The following is a 22,719-nucleotide window of genomic DNA, read 5'->3' as shown; positions in this document are numbered from 1 at the left end:
TGGCTTGTAGGGGCACAGCTGAGGATCACACCCAATATTTTGACTCTGATACCCCCTCAACTCGATCAGGCCAATGCTCAGTTTGATATCATCACTGCCTCACTTAACAACTCCTGCATTGCCCCGGAGTCCCTAAAGTGCTGATTGCAAAGCCACTAGTTGAGAGTATTTTTTGCTCCACTGTGACTAGTCTCATTTGGCAGTTCTCTGTTGTCTGTCCCCTGGAAAGTCACTGCTTAAGGAAGGCAGGTCTCATTAACCCCCGAGCCCACTGGGCAGCAACTTGCTTTTGCTCACGTAATAGGACCCACCCAGGGCTCCAGTAACTACTCTCCCCTCTTCCAACTCTCAGCGCCGACGCCCCGCCATCACATCTCCAATACCTCACCTCCTTTTAAGGACACCAGAAAATTCTGCTTCTTATCCAGTTCCACCTCTATTTCTGTGACTCATCAAATTCCCTTTTTACAAAGGAACAAGAGTAATTGTTTTGAAAAATGCAAATATGATGGTTGACAATAAATATCTAATCAATTGTAGGTAATAGCTTTAGTATCTACAAAATGTAGACAGGAATTTGTAAACTTCACAGATTAGGTTCATGTAATTTTCTCATTTAGTTTTGCAGCAACATCAGAAAATGGAGGCAGATGGGAAGCATGTCCACAGTGCACAGACCGGGAAGTGAAGGTCCAGAAGTGTCCACGAGGGGGTGACATGCTCCTTCCCTAAAGCCACGGCACCCTCCCCAGGCACGGCATTTCCAGCACAGTTTCTGAATCGATGTGGCACACACTGTCAATGCTCTGGTGCAGCTGAAATACCACGAACAAACGCCCTTCACTTGTTTCTCAGGATAAGCTCACAATGAGAAACTTGAACACGGAGAAGACGCTCACTGGGGATCGCTTTCCGAGTGCACTTGGCACGCATGGGAAAGTTGATGATAATCTTGCATGGAAATTGTCGGCCTCCTTAAGCCCCTGATTTCTGTGCCAGACCAGGTACTTGTAAAAAGGTGGTGTTAATCGCACATGTTACAGGAGGGGGCGAGCGGAAAGCTCTTGGTAGTGGTTTCTCATGATCATTCCTTCATCCATCCCTAGACCGTCTTCCATTCGTTAACAAGAAAAGCACAGAGAAGGGAAAACAATCTGTTGTCCAAGACCCGGGCTAAGTGCCGCGCGCATTCCTCGCAGCAACCCTAAGGGACAGCTGCTACAGCTGGTGTTCAAGTGAAGCTCAGAGAGCTTAAGGGCTCGGCTCGCTCACAGCCACTCGGCTCCAAGGGCCCAGGGCTCTGCTTCCACGCAGATCTCTGTGGTGCCCCACTACGCCCCTTCGCTGGAGCACCCTGACTGTCCCACACTCAGGGCCAGTCTTCCCTCTGACCCCAGCTCCTTCCCTCGTGTTGCTGCCTTTATATACTCTCCTCTGGGGCCACGTGGGGCCTTCACACCACCACCAGCCCAAATCTCAGCCTTTTCACCAAAACAACAAGCCTTGACTCCACCAAAATATTATTCCCAATAATGTTAAACCATTGATTTTTTTTTCAAGACTTCATTTATCCCCCAGATAGTATAACAATTATATAGCTTTTCAAACCCAGCTTGATTAAGTTTACTTTTCAAAACTTAACAGAAGTACTAGTTAGAAAGGAAAAGAAGATTTAAGAAAAAAGTGGACATTTTCCAACTCCAGGTGATGCAGTGGTTGGGAAAACGGACAGGAAAGATCAAGAAGGGCAGCGCGAGGATGCCCCCCTCTTCCCCTTCCCTCCACCTGCTCTCCTTGACGTCCTCTAGGAGAATCCCCACCTCCACCTGGTGACCTGGCATCACGCCCAGCATGGTGTGGGGACAAGGGCAGGGAGGGATGACTGCAGGACCCCAGCCGAAGCAGTTTGGGGGATGTCTGGAGTGACTCCAATGTGTACAGGTAAATCAGGTTCCTGCAAGGCCCCGGGAGGAACTAGAAGGTGCCAGAAGCCTGAGAGCTGGCAGAGGCCCAAGGTCAAAGTGATAAAGGTTACAGTGTAAAGGGACTTCAAGACCAGCAATCGGCTGGTGTCAAGGACTCCAGTCCTGGAGGTTAGAGCATCACTGCAAAGGACCAAGAGAACGCCTGTCCTGCACCAGCCAGGACAGACCAGCCCTGCTGCTGCACATCAGATGGCAGCTGGGTCCGAGGGAAGCATCGGGAATGAGAAGCCTTGCTCTTCCCTGGATCCCAGAACTAGAACACACGCCACCAGGGGAAGAGGAGGGCGATGGGGGTGGAATTCCAAGAGGCTATTACTAAAGGAATGCTTAAATGGTTAACTTGGATGAATTTTATTAAAAATGGGCAGAATCTGAGTTCTTCTTTACCACTTACAAGGATGAGGCTTTTGAGGAAAATCTGATGAAAGAAAAACATAAACTTAATTTATTTTCACATTTGAGTGTATTGTGAGTAAATGCGTGACCCTGGTAAATGAATCTAACACTATTTAGCCTTGAAATGTTCCTCATTATTTATGTGGTAATTGCAGCCCTCTGTCTTCAGCCTGGCCCTGAGCTGCCCTGACAGACTGTGAAAGCTTTGAGAACAGGGGCGTTTCCCTGAAGGTCAGCAGGCCAGCGTGGATTAAGCTGGTTTTAGACACAATATGGACCTAGGACAGTGCCCACCTTCTTATAAAGTCTCAGTCATTAGCCAGGAGCTGGTTACCTGCACGACGGGTGTTCTCTCCCATGGGATGAGAGCCGTTGCAGGAAGACTCCGTCCTCCGGAGCGGGCGCGGGGTGGGGAAAGGCAGCAATCAGCACCAAGGGCCCTTCAACTACTCGCCTCAGAGCTGAACTGATCCCAAGTTCCACTTTCACTATAATTAACACCTCCTCAAACTCACACACACACACACACACACACACACACGCACACACACCCAGAAACCGCTGATGGCTCTATGATGCTGTTTCCAATGGTAACGGCAGTAATCAGGAATGATACACTCCACCGTCTGAAATCTTTTCATACCTACATCTGATTTGATTCTTACCATCTCCCTGCGAGACACAGAGCAGCTAATTTTATTCCTTCTTATCCCATTTTACAGATAAAGAAACTGTGATCCAGGGAGATTAAGCGACTTAGTTATGTGGCTAATTAAATTCGGAGTCGGGTGCAAAAGCCTAGGCACCTAGTGCGAAGTCCAGGGCAGCTTTTAAAATACATTCTTTTTTTCAATGGAAGCATAGTCAGTTTACAATGGCGTGTCAATTTCTGGTGCACAGCACAATAGTTCAGTCACATATGTACGTGTATTTGTTTTCATATTCTTTTTCATTATAGGTTATTACAAGATATTGAATATAGTTCCCTGTGCTGAACAGAATGAACCTGTACATATTAGTATCTGCAAATCTCAAACTCCCAGTTTATTCCTTGCCACCCCTTTCCCCACTGGTAATCGTAAGTGTGTTTTCTATGTCTTTAAAATATATTCTTGATGACGATCAAATTCCCAGCAGCAGAACTGGGAGCTCCGAGTGACCAAGGACACAATCTTTTTTCACCACTGGAAGCAAAGCACCGACCATCAAGCACATCCTAGGAACTCAGATCACTGCTGTATAATGAACGAAGCATGCACTCTCAAGAAAAGCATTGCTTTTTTTCCTAGTAACCTGCGGACTGAAGTTGGCGAAAATATTAAAGAAGCTCACTGATAACCTCCAACACTTATTTCTCACAAGCAATTTCATTACATTTGATATTTAATGGTATTTCCTGTTTTCTGAGTGTTTGGGGACACCACAGGAGAGGCACTGTGCTCTTGTGATTCTCCACCATGACTCTGCTCTCAGGCAGCATCTCCACTGGGAGTGTCTCCCAGCATCCTCTCCTCACTGCTCTGTTTCTTGGCAACCCCTGGACCAATCTGCCTTCCCATCCCCCAAGATTCTATGGTAACTGTGTTTTCCACTTTGTTACAAAAACAAAGGGAGACGAGATCACAGGAAACCAAAGCCGAGCAAAATGGAAGAGACAGCTGGGGCCAGGATCAGCCGTCAGGTCTGTGTACATATGTGAAGTGTGTCCATAAATCCTGGGGATTTTTCTGGAGCAAGTGTCCAAGCAGGTCATTAGTTTCATTTCGAGACTAAGCCTGTACTTCAAGCCCCTCCTCCTGTCCTCTGTTCATCCCAATGGCCCCACTGCCTCCCAATGAATAATTCTAATTAGAAGGTGAAACTGTTAGCAATGATTGCAACCTTGTTTCAAAGGAACAAACTCTTCCCAGTGCCACTGAGAAGCTGACACAGTGCTTTCTTAAACAAAGCAAGGAAAATCCTAGCTCCTCCAGGAGGGCGAAGGAAAGAGCGTTCAGAAGCTGATGGGAAGAAGACAGATGGCACTGTGGCTCTGGGAGACAGAAGTGCCTCTTCTCAGCACAAGACATTATCTCACTGGATCAGAATGAGCTCGAACGAAAAATGAGAGGGTCTTTTCTGCCCTTTGGTTTATCTGTGTTATTCTCATTCTAAGACAAAAATAATATTGATGAAGAGGATTTAAAGCTGAGTCTCTAAAGCTGATTCATCCAGTTTTATTGTAGCGTGACCAGATTGATGGGTTATGCACCTGGAGCTGAAAGTGTTTATAAAAATTGGAACAGACAGAGGAATTCCCTCTCCTGAAGTTGCACTTTTAATGTTGACTTATCAGATGTGATGTAACACAGAACACGGAGGCAACCTTCCATCTAGGATTTTCATACTGTAAACTAATGATTTAGGATAGTGATGCATCCACTCCTTCGGCATACATCGTGCATATGGGGTCCCTACGATGTGCCATGGAACTAGCACATGAGAAACCCTGAAAACAACTTAATGCGATGAACAAATACATGAGTGGTCCTATAGCGCACTACGCTCCTGTGCTGCACTAATCACAGAACAACTTAGAGTTATCTCTGGGTGTCTGCACCCTCCTCCAGGGTATCCATTCCTCAAAGTCAAGGACATTTTTATTCATTTCTATGGTTTATATTTCTATTCCCAACTCACGGCTATGAACATTGAAGAAAATACATTTCATCATGAATTTCCCCATAATTAAGGAGAAAGAGAAACAGACATAATGATTGTATTACACCAATATAGATATTTACTGAATCCCAAGCATGTGCCAGGAATTCTTGAAAATCCTAAAGGTTTCTTCTAGTGTTACAATTATCTTCCACATTTGGAAACTGAGCCTTTGAGTGTGATGTAATGTGTCCAAGATTACAGAACAATAAGTGACAGAACTGGGATTAAATCACAGGGATTCGCACAACAGGAACATTACCCTACACAGTGAATCAACTTTAACACTGCCATTTTAAGGAAGGTCTACCTTCTGCATGAAACTACGACTTCACATATGAGAAAAACTACAAACAAACCAAAAATTGCATGTAGAGCAGTAGGCAAATGAAAGGGTGAGAGAATGACCCTGGCCCTAAATGACAGCTCCTCCTGGTATGTCCCACCATAGACATTCAGGGTGAGCTCCTGAGCTATTTCCATCATCAGTCTGGAGAATTCTTTTGCATCTGCTGCTGCACCAGTGGCAGTTCTTTGTAAGAAATTTACAGTGATGTCAGTTTGTTTAAATTGATGATTGGAAAAAGTAGACGGATCTCAAGTTCCCAGACAATATCTGATTACCTAAGTTAACTGTCACCTGATTCTGCATTATGGATGAGAACCCAGCGTGACGTGGGATGCGGCCAACAGGAGATGGGCCAACCTCTGTCTCAGTGACCCACGCGTCTAACATCCGACTGATCTTGGAGGGCTTCCCTGTGATTTCTCGATCCTGTGATACGGCTGGCAGAGTTCATGCCAATGGGGGCATCTTCTCTTCTCCCCAAATTCCTGCTCAGTCCCATTTCTGTATTTCCTAGTGTTACTGTCCACCCTCTCACTTACACCATTGTTAGCCCAGTTCCTCCCACTGCTCACCTGCCTCCTTGGCTACATTTTTCCCTCTTTGCATGAATTCTCATGTTGGAGTCAAGGTTCTGGATTCTATTTTGTCTTCTTTTATTTTTTCACTGGTTTTGAAGTCAAGGCTTTCAATCCTGACTGTATTCAAATCACCTCATAAACTTTACAAGGGCTTGTGCCCAGGTCCCACTGAAAACCAAGTAAAGAAAGCTCTCTAGAGGTGGGGCTTGATGTTTGCTGCTCTGCTGAAGTCCCCTGAAGGGGCTAAAGGATACAGCTTGGGGCGATATCATCCGCTCCCACTTCTCCAGACTCCTCCGTACAGCTGGTCTCTCTCATAGCTACATTTTTATTTGGTTTTTTCTGAGATCTGAGTATATACGTCCAACTACTTTACTTGAAGTTTTTGACTGTACGTCCAGTAGGTATCTGAGACTCAACCCGCCAAACACTGACTGTATCCTCCAGGCCTAACGGGGCATCAAAGCAAGGAAGGTCCAAGTCTCTTCTACCTGCAGGCTGCATCTAAGCAACTTACTTCCAGTTTAGTCTCTTCAGCAAGATGCTGAGAGCAGTGTCTACCCGATAACGGGGGGACTGTGAAAACGCATGTCGTGTCAGGTTCTTAGCACAAAGCAGAGCCTGCCTCCACTGTACGAATGGTGGTTGTTTGTGTTCACAGACTGGTGGCCCCCGAGGGAGTACAGCTATCTGTCGTCCTCAGCCCTGTCTCCCCAGGGACCAGCACCTGGCCTGGCACACTGTAAGCACTCAATAAATATTTAACAATTATACTGCTATTTTTAAAGATGTCAAGAGTGTAAGAAAGGAATCAGCAACTAGAAGAGCCAGGAAAGAAAATACAGGGGACAGCAGGTCACAGCAGACAGTCAGACAGGAGCCAGGCTGTTGCTACATATGGGCCGTTCCAGCTCCAGGCACCATGACCTCTAAATAGGTTGCTCCCATTATTAGCATATTATCAGCATCCTTAACAGGCCCAGCATTTCCCAAGAAGCTCCCATGTGTATGTGTGTGGGTTCAGAGCTAAATCTTTTCCGAGCAACTTTGATTTAGTTCTCCTACCAACATCGAGTCAACTGTACTATTATGTCCACACTTCAGATAGCACGCTACAGCTCACAAAGATTAAATAACCTGCCCAGAGTGACACTCTGGACCAGAACCAAGAAATGTAATTATTTTTAACCCTCTGATCTTAACTATCATAACACAGCAGACGAAGAAGAACTAGGGGGGTGAGATATTCCTTAGGACAAATTGGGAAGATTGAAGTCCAGTCTCATTTAAATCTGAATACATGGTCACAAATGGATTCAAGATGCAGCCACTGGCTCATTGTCCATGTCCACAGAACCATGATAATGAAGGTAGCAAAGGTATAGTTTCTCACTGTGTTTTGATGTAAAACCCACTAAAATGGCTCTTCCTTCCCAACAAGTGTCTAATTAGCAGTCAGATCCTCTGGTCAAAACAGGCAAGAAGGATGGGCACCACTTGTTAAAACACAGGCCCTCTTTGTACTCTCTGCGGTCTCTGGACATGCTTAATCTTTTGATTGAGTCTTTGTTTGCAAAGATGAGATTAAAAATTGGACTGTTGTAAAAGGAGCTTGGCATTAAACCTAAGCAATCAGTTGCATACTATGAGTGTCCCGAGTTTGTCTGTCTTTGTTTAGGAGACAACGTAATGTATGTGGAATCCCAGTTCAAGGATTTATCTAAATTGGCTGTTACACTAGATGACAGCAAAGGAATTTGTTCAAAATTAGCTTCAGTCTTCTGAGGCAGAGCAAATTATGCACGACTCCCAGGAAATCATTTATGACAATCTCCTCCAGCGCCTGCACTGCGGCTGCTGGGAGACAGAGTCACAGCCAGAGTCTGCTGGGAAAGCGGAATAGAGGGATCCTGATCTCAGCTGATCATCCCATCCCAATCCTTAATCTCCTGAAAGTCTGAGGGAGGAGGCAGCTGCGGCCTGAAATAATTTGCACCTCTTTTCATAAGACAGTGATCAAAATGCAATGTCTTCCTGCTGGAGGGCAGACTCTGCCCCGCCCCCAGGCCCTCCGACCCCACCCTGCAGTTCTGTATCACCTGACTGAGCAGGCCTAGTCCTCTTTCCAGGACTCTTCTCAACAACTATGTTCAGCTTTTCTCATTACAGTTGCCTGGACTATTTCCAACTCAAGATACAAAACCTCTTAGTCTTTGCTAACTATGTTCCATTGGAAAATTCTTCTCCACTGGTCTAGGTTTTCAGAATAAGTTCTCAACATCTGAACCAAATGGAGAGTGAGTGCATTTATAAGCATAAAAATATGTGACATTTCAGGATGAATATCTTAAAAGGAATCATCAGACCAATTCATCATCTTGTCAATGTAACTGTTACATCTAAAATGACTTGTGCTCTGATTCTTGAAGCATCCAGTTCAGAAAAAGGAACTATGAAAAATGTGTGAATTCTTCCTCCTTCTTTGACACTTTCTGTTAACGGCAAAATCATTTCACCACTTTCCTTTGCTTTTTAAGACTCAAAGCTTTAGAGTCCTTGTTTGTTTGTTTGTTTGTTTTTGTTAGGAGACATTATTTTTTAGAAGTTTTTAATTTACAGAAAAACTGAGCAAACTGTACAGTTGCCATTGTACAGCCCCCTACAGATAATTTGCCTTATTCTTAACACCCTGCATTAGTGTGCTACATTTGTTATAATTAGTGGACTGATGTCAATACATAATCACTAACTAAATTATATAGTTTACATTCAGGTCCATGCTGTGTTGTGAAGTTCAATAGGTTTTAACAAATGTATAATAGTTTGTATCCTTCAACACACTGTCACATAAAATAGTTTCCCTGCCCTAAAAATGCTCTGTAACCCACCTGTGGCTCCCACCCTCCCTTCTTCCCTCTAGACCATTGGTGTTTTTTCTTATCTCTATAGTTGTACCTTTTCCAGAATGTCATGTATTTGGAATCATATATATGTATCCTTTTCAAACTGGATTCTTTTACTTCGTAATAGGCATTTAAGACTTCTTCATATCTTTCTGTGTTTTGATAGCTTATTTCTTTTTATCATTGAATAATACTCTGCTGTGTGGATGTACCATGGTTTGTACATTTATTCATCTATTGAAGGATATTTTAGTTGCTTACAGCTTTTAGTGATTATGAATAAGGCTGCTGTAATATTTGTGTGGACATATGTTTTCAACACAATTGGGTAAGTATCTAGGGGAACAACTGGTGAGTCACATGGTTAAGATTAAGTTTAGCTTTGTAAGAAACTGCCCGAGCGTTTTCCAAAGTGCCTGTACCATTGTGCATTCCTATCAGCAATTAATGAGAGTTCCTTTTGCTCCACATCTTCAACAGCACATGATTTTGTCAGTTTTTTTGGATTTTAGCCATTTTCATAGGTATGTAATGGTACCTCATTTTAATTTGCAACTTCCTAATGTGAAATAAAGTTGAACACCTTTCCATATGCTTACTTGCCATCTATATATCTTAGTGAGATCTCTGTTCAAATTTTTTGACCATTTTTTAATTGGGTGGTTTTCTCATTGTTGAGTTTGAAATGTTCTTTTTATATCTTAGACATGTCTTTATCAAGTGTGTATTTTGTAAATATTTCCTTACAGTTTGTGGCTTGTCATTTCATTAATTAACAGTGTCTTTTGCAAATCATAAGTTTTTAATTTTAATAAAACTCTATCAATATTTTTTTCTTAATGTAGTGTGCTTTTGGTGTTGTGTCTAAAAACTCACCTCTAAATCCAAGAATATAATTCCCAGGATACACGCTTACACACATAAGCATCCAATCTAGCACATGCTGGCACGGCCGGTCGGCGCGGGCCCCCAGACGCCACCCGGGGGCTCTGGGCGGCCGCCGGGTCTCCGTCTGAGCCGCACTAGGCGAGGCGCTACTTGCGGGGCAGCAGGGCTGGCATCTGCGCCCAAGAGGCCCTGCCTCGGGCCGAGCTCCGCCTTCTCTAGGGCAGGGCTGTGCGGCTCTGCCCCCCGAGCCCCTGGGTCTAGCGACGGGATTAGGGCGGTCTCTGAGGTCCGCCAGAAGAAGAAAGGCAACACGCTGAAAGAAACCTGGCCTGAAACGCTGGCTTTTCACTTAATAGCAAAAAGCTGTGTTTGAATCCCTCCTACAGCACAGTCCATAAAGTTCTACTCTGTTCCATCACCCATTTTTGTCATCCCGAAATGATCTGGTTATGTACTAAAATTTAGACATTTTTAGTGAAAAGATACTCAAACTTAGTGTATTTGGGTCCAACTCTCCCCCCATCTCCAGTACTAGCAGGGAGAGGAGATGCTGATGCTGTTGGAACAATACCTCAGTCTCAGTGGCTTAATGCAAAGCTCTGCCCAGCACCCATCATGCGAAATCCGCTGGAGGCTGGGTGACTAGGCAGCTGTCCTCTGCGTGGTTGATTCAGCAAATCAGCCGGCGTTAGCCCTTGGCTACCTCACTCTCAAAGGCTCCCATGTTTATTGCCTTACCCTGGAGAATCAAGGATAAAGGGAGCATTTCATCCTCAGCTCAGAGGTAACACCTATTTTACTGGATAGAATCAGTCACGTGATCTCTGCAAAGTGAAAGGAAGCTGGGAGAGGTTGCCCATTTGCTCAAGCACAGAAAAGTGGCACCGGACGTGAAGAACCCACAGCCTCGTCCTCGCCACACGGTCTTTCGGCTTTCTCTAGACTTACCCTGCTTCTTAGATTCCTTGAACATGCCCAGGGCTTATGGCGATTTTTTTCCTCTCTCAGCAGATTTCCTGAGGATTCTCAGAAGATACTTTTGATGGGTTGTTTTGTCTCCCGAAACGCTTGGCCACCCTTTAAGAACCTGCTCCATGGCTACCCTCCCTGAAATTTTCTCCTACCTCCTTGGAAAAGCTGTCCATCTCCTCATTTGTGACTCCAGTACATTTACACACATTCTATTCAGCCATGTAACATATGGTATTTGTATTATTTCTTTTTGGTCTTGTGTGTCTTTCTTACTAGCTTGTGTATTTTGGGATGGGTAGGTAAAGAGAATTTTCTGTTCTATCTTTACTTACTTGGTTTCCCTGCTTTTTTTTTTATTCTGCACTTGCAGAATATCTCAACATAATAATACTTAATCAAGAATTGTTCAGTGAGCTGAATTTTTATCTGAAACTTAAAGGATGAGAACATATTTTATTTTTAAAAAAGCTATTCATCTTCTTCTTTAGGAGTAGTTCAGCTGGCTCATAATTACTGTCATCTCATACATACTGAAGGTACCTAATCCTCTATAGAATAAGAAAACATTTATGGTCATTTTTCCACTTGACCAGTATCTCACACTAACAGTTATTAATGGGAGTGAGATAGGGAAACTCAATTAGGATAAGAAGGAGATGGTATCTCCAGCTAGAGAGAAACATCAAGAATAACTAAATTAGGTTAAACTTCTATTCTCATGTCTCTCAGCTATAAAGAGCTCCACTCAATATATTTTTTCTATTCTTAGCTTGAGAAATTACACTTAATTTCAATACCTAATTTAGTTTCATTTCAAATTTTTATTAAAATGCTGCAGATTCTCTTCTTCTGTTAACGCAAATAGTAAGTCTGGACTTAAAATTATCCCCACCAGCACCTACTCGCTGCCAGACATTCTTTTCAACTATTTAAATAGACATTTTATAACAAATCATTTAATAGAAATATATGATTTATGTAGGCAGGACACAGTGTTTCATTAAAATAAATTAGAAAAGTTTAGACCTTGAGTTCAAACCAGGGTAATTACTTTGTCATTACCTTGCCTATAGTTCTGTCATTTCCAATTGTATATTGATTGGTTAATTCTCTGTTCCATTTTCTTTGAAGAAATGTACAATGGTCCATCAAATAGTCTTTGTCTCTCTCCTGCATGTATCTGCTATATCCTTCACTTGAATACCATACCAGGACCATTTTGAAAGTGAAAAGGGGCCTCTGAAAAATTATACCAGGATAAGAGGCACACACAGAATGTTCAGGCATGCAGAGGCATGCTCACCCTGTGAACAGCCTGCTACCTGGGGCTTTGCATGTTTGTTGTTATTTCTTTTTTTTTTTGGTTCCTCTGAACCAGGCATCTGGATCAACCATGACAGTGACAACCCCTGTGATGTATAGTGTGTGATCAAAGACCCTTTGTTGCTGCTTTATTTCATTTGTGTATGTGTGTGTGTGGGGGGGGGGGAGTTTTTCACCTGGTCAGATCAAACCAAACAACCCTGTTTAAAAGGTATTCTTAAAAAAGCGTCAATGAAGGGCAGTTGCACGGCTCACGAAAACAGTTCACGTAAGAAGGTATTGTGGATTCAGGCTTGACAAGCCAAGTTATCTCTTCAAGAACTGTGGTGAAAAAAATAAAAGAAAATAAACCCTGGGCTGGATGGTAGAGAATCCTGGGAAACTGACAACTTTACCAGAAGCTGAAGGCCAAGGCACTCCATCTCCCTCACCCGACACTTCAACACTCAGGCTAACCTGAGGTGTCACTCACTGCTGTCACTTAGAGCCCGGGTCTGTAACAGGGCCGTGTGGATCAGCACAGGGCCTGCGGAGAGATGGGCGGCCTGGGCTCAAAACACAGCGCCGCCAGCTCTCTCTAGCTGTGACTGGGCAGCCTCCTTCAGTGCTTGTCCTTTTCCCTCAGTAGGAGTAATAATATCTCTTCACCTAGCTCATAGTTACAGAGTGGGAATTTATGGGCTAGTACAGTAAGCCCACCACTGTTCTCATTCCTCGAGGGTTCCTGGCAGTGCGCTCTGTGCTCAGTACTTTGCATACACTAACTCATTTGGTCCTTACAACCACCTTGGGAAATAGGCAGCGTTATTTTTAGATTATAGGTAATGAAAATATTCTCAAAAAGTTAATCTAGACTTTCCAAATCCACCTGGAAATGAAGTGGCAGAAGTAGAAATTAATCCAAAGTTTTTAGACTCAAAGTCCAAGTTCCAACTGTGGATGAGAAAGAATTTAAAAATCAAGAAAGTCATTACATGGATTATTATCCATGTGACTGCGTTGTTCTATTTATCATTGTCCCCAGGGATCTGATGATTCGTGCTGCTTTCATGACTAGCAAATGTCTAGGTCACTGATTGTCCTTAGCTGTCCTCTGTGTCACTTACAGAGGGGCCCAGCTCTCTGCCACCTACAAATAAATGTAGCTGTTACCTATTGTTATGGAGGCATTCTCTATGTTAAAGCTTATTTCACTAAACAGAACTGAGAGTTTGTGACACACATAAGATCTCAAGCTCTGTAAGTGGTGGGAATGCATGAGATGCAACTTGAGTTTCTTCATTTTAACACAGTGCTTGGTACATAATCAGCATTTACTAAATCCTGATTTTTCATGAGCCAATTTAAAAGTAAAAAGATGAAACCAGCATGAAGGGAAGGGTTAAAGACTATATCTGTATTTCCAATGTCCATAAATAAGGACATAAGCATTTGGGGACACAGAAGTGCAAATGCTCTTTAAGGAGCTGAAGTGGTGTGATACAGAGAAGCCCTATTCATGTAGATTTAGGTGCTCTCTGTCTCTGAGGGGGTGACAGATGACATAATATCACTGCCGCATACTCCAGTAAGTCTAGTTCTTAAACCATTGAATTCAGACGTTCATAGATGGCTCCAAAACTAAAAGCATCATTGCCAAGGGCAGCACAGTGACAACAGGTGTCTATGAATGTTCATGACCCTCTACCCACCCACAGTCACCCAGGGTTCCTTCCACCCCTGGAAGCAGGGTTAGGGCTGTTGGTAGCCGGAAAGGACAAAAGGTTTGTCTTTCTTGTGTCTCAGTGACTTATAAGCACTAGAGGCAGACATTTCCTACGATACCCTCAGAGTCCTCCTTAATATAAGAAAAATTAAGTTCTATATAGTTTTTCTATATCATCATCTCTCAGCTTTTTTTTTCCCTGTGGCTCTATTTCTGGACATTTTAATCTAGCCTTTGCTCCATCTGTAGCTACCTGGCATGTCTTACGATAACTAAGCCCATCCCTCCCATCCATCACAGGCACTGATGCCAGGAAAGGACCGTGCGGTCGTCACGGCTTTATCTCCAGGACTGAACACAATGCACAGTGAGTTGAAGTGAATCAATTCATTTCTCTGTGGCTCCTGATAACTCGCCTTCTAGAATTATCTCCCTCTCCCATAAATGCTTGACATTGCTGCAGATTCCTTTTATGGATACTCGAACTAATCATCTGTATCAGTAGGGGATCAGCCAGAGAAGCAGAACCCATACACCACACACACAGACACACAGACACACACACACACACACACACACACACGCATGCACGCACTCGTGGAGCTGGTTAAGAGTCTCTGTGGGTGTTTTATCTGCAGCTCGAAGTCCACAGGCACACAGGCAGGAAGGAAACACGACTAGCAGGCTGGGACCCTCTGAGCATAAAGTGAATCCCACGTGATACGTGAAAGCTGTGCCTGGGAACAGAGTGGAGACAGAACTGGAAGTGAAACCCAGCCTTCTCAGTGACCCTGGTGACAGAGTCGGTGTCACCTTCTGCGAGTGTTCAACCTCAGGGCACTCAAGAGGGCAGAACGCAGACGCACATCTGTGCTTTCCTGCTTGATTTCAAAGCTGGGTTTTCAGAGCCCATAACATATTACTTCAGAAATTATCACATGACATAACTGCTGCTTTTTTTGCCTTCCGTAGCTCTTACACCACACAGATCCCTTCAACATATCATTGGGTCCCATCCGACCATTCTTCTGGTGAACAATTTACCCCATTTGTCCCAAGTCTTCAGATTTGGCACATGTATTAAACATGAAATGTCCTCACATCTTGGCTCAGTGCACAGCGTTCCCTGTCCTTGAGCTGACGCGTTCTAGGAGCGAGCACTGACCTAACCCAGCCACGGCTGCTGCGATTCCTAATGGTGGAGTCCCTTTAACGTGATTATCTCACCTTGGCATCGTGTTCTCCTGAGATATGTACGATACCTTCAGTGTCTATGTTCCTAATATAATTTGTTTTGCAAGTACTTTATTGTTTTATTAATCTAAAATAAAGGCTGCTGACAATTAATATTATATTCTTGGTTAACAAACAAAGTGTAAGTTTCTGCATCAGCATTTCTGCAGCCTGATGGGCCCCTCAGGTCTGACTGTCCCTCTGGTCCCCACTGCACGTGCTGGACCACATGCTGTGCAAAACGCCTGCCGATACAAGTGCGTCTGAGATCTCAAAGGGGAGACTTCAGTGCACTAGGAAGACATTTCTGTCTAGCACTGGGGCTTTGAAGGCAAGCTCTGAAAACTGTGACACCATGGATGTCTTCAACCCTCAGGCAAGAAACCAGAGGACTTTCACAGGGGAAGACAAAGGAGGCCTCAGTCTTATTAACCTTATGCTTCCATGCCCCCAGAGGCCGCCTCCAGGCCTGGCTCCCATAGGAAGCTTTGGCAGGCATGGGACAATTTTTAGCCAAGGATGAATTATGGAACTGCCTTCCCAGATTCTCGATGTCCAGACCAGGTTAAGCCTGTCTGGTTTCTGAGTAGCTGTTCTAAGTGGACACAGTTCTGGGACACATTCCAGGCAAAGTCTATCCTGTGGGACAGGTTAGTCTGGAATGGATGAGGGCTTCCCAAATGGGACTCGTGCACACTCCTTATGATATCACCTTAATTACATTCTTCCTTCTTTATTTTCATCTTAGTTAAATGTTTTTATTAAGAGAGTAAACTTGATGTTACCACTGAAATTGGAAAATCAGCATGACCTGCCATAAAGCCCTGAATTCTGATATAATTAACATCACGGAAACAGCATTTTCATTTAAGACATTTTTGATATAGTTGAAATAATGTCAGCCATGTTTGAACCTGTTTTCTTTTCATTCATCTTCTAACTGACGGCTTTGTTGAGATGTAATGCACATACCACACCACTCCAACGTGCAAAGAGCTTAGAGTACGTTACTCTTATTCTTGACAAAAAAAAAAAGCAATCTGAAAACCTGATGTTGAACAACTGTTCTTGGATTTATCAGAAAGTGGCGACTGCAGGACACACTGCCACTCTACGATCTGTAGAGACAGGCGAGTTCAGTCACAGCTGAAATCTGCTCACCTGACGTGGAAGCTGCTGGAACCACAGCTATTAGAAATACTTAGATGGAAATTTAAAAAAATTGTGGGAGGCTGAGTTTTGACTAGCATGAGAATGGAAAACTCTTGGGGGCCTGTTTTAGCAGGGGATACCACACGCATGAGTTAGAAACAGCAACACTGCCAGGCTGCCGTAGCAAAGATGCCAGGAAGATGCCCTGGGGCCTCTAGCAGGAGGAGAAGATGAATTTTTGTAAAATACACCCAGTGTGTTCTCCATAACAAACGCCTGATCCACCATGAAAGGCCTTCCCGGGACTGCACCCGCGTGGACAAAGAGCACTCCTCCTACTCCAGCCCTTCCAGGCCGCCTATCTCGTGCAAGGGAAAGATGAGGGGGAAGAAAAAAAGACTAGGAAACACATGTAAAGGCCACAGCCCAGGGACACAGGCCCACTGACCCACTGAAACGAAAGATTTACTCAAAATGTGATAGGGCTCTTGCCCTCCCCTGGACTTCCCCACCACACCAACAGGACTTCAGGGTGGCCACGGGGGTAACAGCTGAGTCTGTAAGACAGACTCTCTCACAGGAGGAATCTTTAGGGAAACCCAGCACCAACAGGGAAGACAAAAATGAGAACACGAGAAGACTCTGATGCTCCTGACACTTCAATTACAACAAAAATTAAATCCAGTCCAACTTCTAACCACAACAACATAAAGCTTTTCACTAAGAGCCTCCGCACTTCAGTTCTTACTATTCAATACATCACGTTTGGCTTTCAACAAAACGTTACAAGTCACCATGCCCAAGGGCAAGAACAAAACACGTCTGAAGTGATAAAGCAATTATCAGAACCAGACTCAGGTATGTCACAAATGTTGGAATTATCAAACAGGGAATTTTAAGTAACTATGATTAACGCACTAAGGACTTTAATAGGAAAGACAGACAACATGCAGAAGCAGAAGGGAAATGCAAGCAGAGATGGCAACTCTAAGAAAAAAATTAAGAGAAAAATGTTAAAATTAAAAAAAAAAATTATACCATAAATAAAGAATGTCTTTATTTGGGTTCATCAGTAGACTGAATACCACCAAGGATAGAATCAGTGATCTTGAAGACAGGTAGATGGAAACTTCCTAAACTGAAAAGCAAAACAAAATACAAAAAAACACAACACAACATCCAAGATCTGTGAGAAAATTTCCAAAGATGCAACATGACTAATTGAAATATGAAAAGAAGAAAGATAATGGAACCGAAGAAACTTTGGAATAATATTGTCCAAAATCTGTCTAAAATTAATGACAGAAAATAAACCATAGACCCAGGAAGCTCAAAGAATATCAAGTAAGATAAATACCCCTCCCCTCAAAAAAACCCCTACATCTAGATATTTTATATGCAAATTGCAGAAGAGCAAAGACAAAGAGAAAATCGTGAAATAAACCAGAGGCTGGGGAAGAACACTTTGCCTGCAGAAGAGCCAGGATGAGAATTACAGAGGGCGTCCTGGCACAATCCATGCAAACAGGAAGAGAGTGGAGGGAAATGTATAAAGTGTTGAAAGGAAAACAACACAAAGCACTGCCTTATTTTATATCCAGGGAAACTGTCGTTGAAAAATGAGTAATAAACATTTTCTCAAACAAAAACTAAGGAAATTTATTACTAACAAAAATCATCTACAAGAAAAGATACTCTTTAGGGAGAAGAAATGATACAGGTCAGAAACTCAGATCTACATGGAGAAAGATAAAACGTCAGAGAAGAGAAAAATGAAAATTTTGCTTATTTTTATTTGAACCGAAAGATAACTGCCAATTTATTTAAAGTAATAACAATAACAATAACAATAATGTGATTGGAAGCCACTGAGCACAGGTAAGTGAAATAAATGGCGGCGACGACGTGAGGGATGGGAGGAGGACCCGGGAACCCTCTGCTGAGTGCTCACCGCACTAACGTGAAGCAGCAGCGTCATCTGATGGTGGACTTAATTAGATTAAAATGTATATTGACAACTCCAGGACAACATCTAAAAATTATTAAAATGTAATTATCAGTAATACTCTATAGAGGAGATCAAATGAAATCAGGTAAAATGGTCAGGTAAAATCAGAGAAATCAGGAAAAAGGGAGGGGCAAAGAACAAATGCGTTAAATATAACACCATGACAAACATGGTAGATATTAAGCCAACTATGCCAATAATCATTTTAATTGAAAATTGTAGTCAGTGAAAGCAGAGATTGCCAGATCAGCTTAAAAACAAAGAAACAAAGACTTAACGATATGTTGTCTATAAGAAATCTATTTTAAATATAAAGAAACAGATCAATTAAAAGTAAAGATTTACTAACAACCTAAAACTAATCTAAAGAAATCTATCATAACTATATGAATCTCAAACAAAACAGACTTCAGAACAAGGAAAGTGATCAAAACTATAGAAGCATCATATAATGATAATGGAGTCAGTTCTCCGAAAAGAACAGTCTCTTTAAGCACGGGTACTGGGGAAATCGCTCCCACACACTGGCACTGTGGTTTCATTCACAATATTGCTTTCATTCACAAAATATTTTCACATCCATAAACCTATGTAATTGTCTGTTGCCCTAACCTACTCCACAGATTACTTAATATGGGCTCAGCGGAGTCTTGAAGGATTTGTCTCCAAGTCCTCCTGTCTGCTCCTGCAGCGTGTCCCCTACACAATCTTTTCCACATGAGATGGACTATTCCCCACCTGCACCTCTGTTCCTGCAACATCACCGTCACCGTCGTCCTCACATCCATCTGTATTTGCTCTCATCTCTCAGCCCACGTTACTCAGAAGAAAATTGAACGAGCAATACTTTTACATATCTTCATTCCATAAATGAGGATTAAAATTATATATTAAGTTGTTTTCCAGTAAGATATATTTCTTCAGTTAGTTTCTTACTGGACTCATAAGAAATATAGGAAGGTATAGTATTGAGAGAACCTGGTATTTTTTAGGTCCCTTTCCCCTAGGAAAAAAATATAATAAGCCTGAGATGAATAAACAGAACCAGACATAAAATTCCTGCTGTCAATCAGAAAAAAATGGAACTTAGGCTGATTCATATCTTCAGAAGTTTTCATTTCCTTCTAGGAAATGGTGTTAATGACTCATAATGTGACACATGAATGTGATGAATATTGTAATTGTCAGTGCTCACATGAAACCACGCAAGGTCATCAAAATCAGAATAAATTGCATATTATCTTCAGGATATCAGTTGGGGTTTTAAAGCAATTTATATAAACTATGCATTTGCAAGGTTAAGAGGAAAATATATCATCACAAATTTATCCATAATTATTTACGCAGTACCTGTGATGTGCCAGGAATCGTGCTATGTGTAGAGGGTCAGGGAATAGAATGCTCAAACCAACCAGGTTATAGAACCCATAAAACACACCTTCCTGCCCACTGAGCTCGTTATTCACCGCCAGGCTGTGTGATGAAAAGACAGCTCTACACTGAGGTCCACAGCAATAATAAACAACTGGCATTGACTTGGGATCAACTTCAGTCTAAGCTCTTTTGCAATATATTATTTCATTAAGTCTTTACATCAATCTGTCACATGAAGACATTAAGATAAAAGAAGTTTAAGTGACTTACTTCAAACCATAGGACACAGAAAGGACATTCTGGGGTCTTTTTGATTAGTTCTGATTTTTCCTAATGCCAGAGCAAGCAACCTTAAACACCATGCTGTTCTAGAATGGCCGAAAGCAACGCTGCTGACTCTGCCACACACGAACCCCCCGGGCCAGAGCCAAACAGCAGCTCCACTGTTTCTGTTCAGCTCTGCACCTGCCCATCCACCCGTCATCTTATAGACTGCCCTCCTCAACAGCATGATGATGAGCTCTGTGCCCAGCCGGCCAGGTGGCCAGTACCTGGACCTTCAAGTGGTGTGCTGTGTAGCTACAAAAAAACAGAACACAGTGATGACGACTTTGAGTCCCCTAGTGTGATGGGGGATGGTGACGAATAAACAGATGAAATGTGTCTGGAATAGCCAGCAGCTCAGTGTAAGGCTGAGGTGGAGTCAGGAAGACAGGCTGTGCACGGCTGAAGAGGGAGGAAGGCAGGGTAGGGAAACAGGTCATAGAGGGATCTAGACGTGACAGGAAACTTTGGGGCTTCTCCCAACTATCATAAAATGCCACTGAAGCTTCTGGGCAAGGATTCGGCATGATCACATTTCTCAAATAATCATTTTGGATACTCTGCAGAGTAAGTGGATACTGAAGCGGGGAGGGGGGCTTAGTTGGTTAATGCAGTGGTCCAGGCGGCTGATGACAGCGACCAGGACCACCGTGGTAATGATGAAAGTGATAAAAAGGACTTGACTTTGGGGTATACACAACTGAGAAGGAAGAACTGGCAAGATTCGGTGATGGTTCAGACGGAGGGCGCAGGAGAAAGAAAGAGGTCAAGGAACTACTGGCTCAAGCAACTGAACGACTGGATGACACCACATCAGCGAAGATGTGAAGAATGACACGGGACCTTCTAGGCATCCAAAGTATGGGCATCCTAGAACTGTAATCATAGCGTGGTTTCAGATACTGAAGAACTGAGCTGGCCACTTAGTCACAATTTACCAGCAGCGTGGACTTAGAAAAGTGACGTGTCATGGCTGAATCTCAGCTTTTTCTAATAACGAAATGGGAGCGGCAATACTGGAAACAACTGTGCCTTCTCCACAGGGTCCTTGTGTGATTTTCTGGGAGTTACCAGAAAAGAATATCGAAGTAACAGGGACAGGAGTAAGGGGTGCTCTTGAGTCAGTATCCTATGTTGAGAGGCAAAAGGACAAGATCAGGAATGAACAATTTAAATCGCGCATGCGTGCCCACTGCAGGTGCCCGAGGGTCACCGTGGACCCGGGAGCACGTGGGGTGCCTGAGTGAGCTGTGCCTCAATGCAGCGAGGGAGGACTGACTTGGGATGATGATTTTTTCTGAAGGGCACCAAACAGAGGCTGGGGAAATGGTTTATTGAGTAAAATCATCAAAATGATGAGACTGTCTCCTGGCTACCTGGGAGGCAGCCCTACCAGACAGAAGAGGTGAAATGCCCCATGTGGGGCTAGCGGTGTTTAGCTAAGAATTAGAAACTCTTAGGTGGCTGAGATACCCGGACCCAACTCAGCAGAGTGAAGGACACATGCGGAAACACTTGGCTGTAATAGCAGCAACGGTCTTTCTTATTGAACAAGAGCATCATGCCAGGGACTGCTGGGCATCATTACTAAACCTCTCTAGAGCACCCTCGAGACAGGTTTCATGCTTTCCCTTCTACAGCCTGAGGCTCAGAGAGACTCAGCTAATTTGCCCAAGGTCACAGGACTCCTAGCTGCAGAGGACAGGGGTCTGGCCAGGCCCATCTTCCAAGCCCTTGCTTTTTCATCTCATCAAGCTGCATCCACATTGTGCACACGCTGGATTTTATCATCATCGCGCTCCTGACTTCCCAGTCCGCTCCACCTTATCATCTCTCTCCTAATCATCCCGCTGGAAACCAAGCTGCTCAGCTTAATGAAACACCGGCCACTGTGACATGAGCCAAACCCAGAGGGGCCCTCAGGATGGGATGCGGCCCAAATCTTCCCAATGGAGGATGCGAAACCAGCCTTCCTCATTAATCATATGGTGTCAGCGATCCCACAAGCACACATCCTTCTCAGCCAAATGAATTCCAAACACAGTTATCTCCACCAAGAGCAATTAGAGAGTCGCACATTTAATATTGTGGAAGCGGGTCGATGTCAGGGGTAAGCAGTCTGAGTGTCTTTGTTCCCTCCCTGCCCTTGGACAGGTGAAGGGGAGGCCTGTCCTCCCACAGAGCACTTGGAAAGATAGATTTTATTTCTTGGGAGGTTCTGTAACCCTTCCTTTGCAACTGGCCCACTGCCAGGTACACTAATCTGATTTCTCAGGCAAACTAATCCTATTTCTCCCTCAGGTGCCAATTCCCTGTCTCTAATCATTCCCCTCTTCGCACCTTTAATTAACAAGCTGCTGTGATCAAGCAATCAAACCTTTTAAGCCCACATTATTATTACATTTTAAATATCTGATGAGAGAACTTACACAGCAAAGTGTTAGCATTCTTCTCCCTCGGCAGAGTCTGAGCTTCCTTAATGCAGGGGGAGGGGAACAACTTTGCTTTGGGAGGGATACACATGTGTTTGATGAATTTCTATAATTCGGATTTCTTGTCAGTTTCCATCTTTCCTTCTGGTTCCAATAACCCACTTTCTAAATGGCACACAGTAAAAGCAAGCCTGGTGTTTAGTTTGAAATACCAAGAGCAACAATCACGCATAGATGTTATGAGACCTTCACAGTTTACAAAGCCCTCGCCTTTATCAGCTCGAGGCGAGGCGCTGGCTGCTGCTGGTCCCTCCAGGCTCATCTCTCCAGCCCCGCCTTGCTGTCTTTGCCTCAGCCCAGCCCCAGGGTCCCTCTTCCAGGTCTTTGCATGAGTCAT

The 22,719-nt window shown here is 43.6% G+C and overlaps 1 long non-coding RNA gene across 1 annotated transcript; it reads left to right on the top strand.

The window, feature by feature from the left end:
• The first annotated feature begins 3,996 nt into the window (after positions 1-3,996).
• Positions 3,997-11,016, top strand: LOC140689171 (uncharacterized). Its single transcript, XR_012064054.1, has 2 exons — positions 3,997-4,062; positions 10,811-11,016. It is a non-coding gene; the product is annotated as an uncharacterized lncRNA (long non-coding RNA).
• Positions 11,017-22,719: the final 11,703 nt, after the last annotated feature.

Source organism: Vicugna pacos, chromosome 25 (genome assembly GCF_048564905.1).
Source record: "Vicugna pacos chromosome 25, VicPac4, whole genome shotgun sequence".
Taxonomy (NCBI): Eukaryota; Metazoa; Chordata; class Mammalia; order Artiodactyla; family Camelidae; genus Vicugna; species Vicugna pacos.
The sequence above is the reverse complement of the archived record's forward strand: the minus strand, read 5'-3'. Positions and strand labels throughout refer to the sequence as shown.